This window comes from Megascapheus bottae, chromosome 8 (assembly GCF_031878675.1).
Source record: "Megascapheus bottae isolate mThoBot1 chromosome 8, mThoBot2.hap1, whole genome shotgun sequence".
In the NCBI taxonomy this organism is placed as follows: Eukaryota; Metazoa; Chordata; class Mammalia; order Rodentia; family Geomyidae; genus Megascapheus; species Megascapheus bottae.
Window position 1 is genome coordinate 57,329,192 of NC_143516.1, and position 4,403 is coordinate 57,333,594.

A 4,403-nucleotide genomic window follows, 5' to 3' on the forward strand; every position below is an offset into this window, starting at 1 on the left:
TAGTGTTTGTCTTTGAAGGTCTTATGACTTCATGTAATATAATGCCCTTAATAACCATCCATTTTGCTGAAAACAACAGGATTTTTTTATCACTCAATAGTACTCAAATTTGTACATATGATCCACTATTTATCCATGAGGAATACTTAGCAGAATTTTGTATTTTTACTCTTGTGAGATATTCTATAATTAATGTATTATACTTATATCTTTCAAATAAATTACTTTGTTGGATTTTTTTAAAAATAATTTAAATACAAATATAGACATTAGAAACAGCACCATGCATTCCAATGGTTTAGAGAGAGTAAAACATAAATCTTTAAGTAAACATCTACCTCAAGAAGTTAGTTAATTAAGAAATTACCAGCTATATTGGGGATTGTCACAATCATTTTCCTTACAAGCCTTGTTTAGATGTACAGTTTTAGTATCTTTCTGGTTTCATATTCTATTTTGTTGGAGTATCTCTCATTTATGGAAATGTAGGAGTATGTTTGGTGTTCTATGTAAAGGGGTCATATATTGTAGGAATGCTAGAATAACTAGGAATTTAAAAAAGAACAACACAACTCTAGACAAAGTTAGAGAATATTTGAAATCCCTTTCAGGCCTCTAGGGTTCCATTGAAGCAAAAGACAACATTGTGGAATGAGCTATGTATAGTTTAGTGTGTGAAGGGTCTTGAGAACAAGTAGTAATGATCTTTCCCAAATCGTAAGACATTTTATAAGGCATTAAAAATTTGCATGGATGCGAAGAATAGCCACATTAAAAACCAGCTAATAATAATAATTATACTCAGTAAGTTTTCCCCAAACGTTGAACTCATGATAATTTGCAAGAATTCCTCATTTGCATCATTTGCAGAATGTGAATGTCACATTTTGTTACTTTTATGGATTTTTTCCTGAGAAAGATTGAGTCTCTTTGAAAACTATAGTCACTATATTTGAAAAATGTAGTCATAATGTAATAAAAACTATGCTCACTATAATGTAACTGACTTGAGTTGTGTTAAGAGTGGAGAGGAGGGGCTGGGAGTTTGGCCTAATGGTAGAGTGCTTGCCTAGCATGCAAAAAGACCTGGGTTCCATTTCTCATTACCACATACATAACAAAAGCCAGAAGTGGCGTTGTGGCTCAAGTGGTAGAGTGCTAGTCTTGAGAAAGCCCAAGGACAGTGCTCAGACCCTGAGTTCAAGTCCTAGGACTGGCAAAAAACTAGTGGAGAGGAAGGGCTGGTATCTGGGGCTTCAAATTGTTTACAAGGATGTGTGGGCAGATGTTCGTTTTCCTCGTGGTGGCACATAAGTCAAAGAGCTTCTCAAAGGCACTGATCCTTTAAGTTGTATTATCTGTGGAGTCTGCATTGGGCTCACCCTGAGGAATTGACATGTTAAAGATACTGTGAACATGGGAGTTTCACAACTTTCTCTAGGAAGAAATGGATGGTACCATTCTGTGATAGTTCATATGTCCCATCAGCAGTTAAAGTCTGCTCAGGGAACATCTATACTTTGTTTCACTTAGCTTCCTCTAGTTCTAGATCTTGTCCAGGAGGTCATCACTAAAGCATAGCTCCATAATATGGAAGAAGAGCTTTGGTTTGCGGAAAAGTGATTCAGAACTACATCTGGGCAATGTCAGGGTTTTAAACCATTTGCTGAATTGAGGATCCTCTACAATCTTTCAAGTGCAGGAATCTTGCTTGATGTCTTCTCGTTGATGACTTTGATGTCTACTGTAATAACTGAGATGGTAAATGCTGCTAACTGGAAGGTAACTAATAAAACCATCCAAAGGCTCAAGAAAAAAAAGCATGAACCAGGAGGTTAAGTAGTAACAGAAATTTGCAATTAATTTTTTAAGCTTAAGGTCTGAAATAAGTACTATGTTTTTGTAAATATCTAAGCTGAAATTTTAATTTCAAGAATGATGGTAATCATACAAAATAGCAATTCTGTTGCAGCAATCTACTAGCTATGATTTTGTGAACTTTTCTGACATTGCTGGTAGCATAGCTTCTATAATTGTTTGTTTACTGGGAAAGAACATATTTGTTATTTAAAAATTAATAAATGAGCCAGGTGCCAGTGGCTCACATCTGTAATCTTAGCAACTCAGGATGCTGAGATCTGAGAATCACAGGTCAGAGCCAGCCTGGGCACAAAAGTGTGTGAGGCCCTTATCTCCAATTAATCACCAGAAAACTGGAAGTGGCACTGTGGCTCAAGTGGCAGAACAATAGCCTTGAGCTGAAGAGCTCAGGGACAGTGCTCAAGTCCAGAATTCAAGTTCCATTACTGACCAAAATATGAATTGTATCTGATCAGAAATAAAAATAAATATAGAAGGCATCATTTATGCTAATAAAATTAGCTTTGATAAATTATAGGAAATCCACTACAATTCCCCCTAATTCTTCTTTCTTTAGTTGTTAGTTTTGTACCAATACTTTTTCCTTTTATTTTACCAGAAGATGACAAGACATTTTAATTTTAAAAGTAAACTAAAGTTATTATATAAGGTTTTTTTTCTGCTATTAATGCCAATCTTGGGGCATAAATGCAGGGCCTGAGCTTTTTGCTCAAGGCAAGTACTCTATCATTCAAATCATAGCTCCACTTCTGGTTTTTGTTGGTTAATTGGAGATAAGAGTCTCCAATTGGAGACTGAAATTGAGTAATTGGAGATAAGACTTTCCTTCCTGGGCTTGCTTTAAACTGGGATTCTTAGATCTTAGCCATCCGAGTAGCTAGGATTACTGGTTTGAGCCCATGGTGCCTGACCTATTCTGTGATTTTGAAATTGTTTGTTTGAATGTATCTTTATCTATCATAAAAAATTAATTTAAGTAGTTCTGAACTTGCTTAATTTGAACACATATACATGTTTCTGGACTAACAGATAATCCAACCTTAAAGAGTGTCATTGAATTCAAGTGATTTAAGCTTTCTCACGGGATCTAGAATGCAGGGCAAACACACTATGCAAAAAGAAAATTGTCGACCAAAGCTCTATAGACCTTCAGTTTAAGACATGGTCAGGCAGACGAGCAAACAGCTGCTGCTCCTGCTGGTATTGGGGGCCTTATGTGAAGCCAAATTCAGGACTAATCCACTCAAGTCTCATCCTTGGTTTATTTGGTTGGACGCCAAACACCACAAGGAAGAACCGGGCCCTGAGGACACGTTGCATGGTCAGTGCAGCCCCTGGAAGAAAATTTCCTGTTGTACCACCAGCATCAGCAAAGCAGCGCATATGGAGGTGTCCTATCTCTATAATTTCAACTGGACCCACTGCGGTGAGATGACGCCTAGCTGCAAACGGCACTTCATCCAGGACACCTGCCTTAATGAGTGCTCCCTAACTTGGGGCCCTGGATCCAGTTGGTGAGCCAAACGTGGTACAAGAGCAGATCCTTGGTCTACCTCTGTGCAAGGAGGACTGTGACACCTCTTTTACCTGCAAGAGCAACTGGCACAAAGGCTCGAACTGGACCTCAGAGTATAACCAGTGCCCCACGGGTGCTGCCTGCCACATCTTCCACTTCTACTTCCCCACGCCTACCACTCTATGTGAGCAGATCTGGAGCCAATCTTAGAAAGTGAGTAACTACAGCCAGGGTAGCGGCCACTGCATCCAGATGTGGTTGATCCAGCCCAGGGCAACCCCAATATAGAGGTGGCCAGGTTCTGTGCTGAGGCCATGAGTGGGGCTGGGTTCCCTCGGGTCTGGCCTTTTCTGCTCAGCCTGGTCCTGGCACCTCTTTGGCTGGACAGCTGAGACCCCTTTACCCCGAGTTCCCTGCTTAGCTCCCCAACCCCCAGCTCTTCTGTTTCTGTTGCATGGCGGGAAATCCAAGAGAAGTTTGAATAAATCAGATACTCAAAAAAATGTCCTGGTCTGCTTGCATTTTATTTATTGGGTACAAGTATGCTCTCTCAAAGTGGGTTTTGTGGATCTGATAACAATGATCTTTTTCCTGAAACACATTACACACACACACATACACACACACACACACACACACACACACACACACACACACACACACACACACACACACACACAGAGTTACCTATAAACTTATTATAAAGCCTGAAAGTGGCTAAGGTTACATTAGTATCGGAAGATATAAAACTTGTCTTACTGCTTTTTATTATAGTAGAGCAATTATTTGGTGGGAATATTATCTGGGAATATTCAGTTTTGTAGTTATATTGAGTTAGGGCCTCACTATAAGAGTTTTGCTGTCAAGAATTCTTGTAAAAGGGATCAAGCTGTGTACTTAAGTTCTACAGGGAATGTTGGTATTTGTTTAAACGTCAAAGATTATTTCTTCCTACAACATTCTAAACTAGAATTGGACAATGAAAATCTGAGTTATTACTTTAAAA

At 38.8% G+C, this 4,403-nt stretch overlaps 1 pseudogene; it reads left to right on the forward strand.

The window, feature by feature from the left end:
- Positions 1-3,042: 3,042 nt before the first annotated feature.
- On the forward strand, positions 3,043-3,789 carry LOC150059987 (folate receptor alpha pseudogene; annotated as a pseudogene).
- The last annotated feature ends 614 nt before the right edge of the window (positions 3,790-4,403 follow it).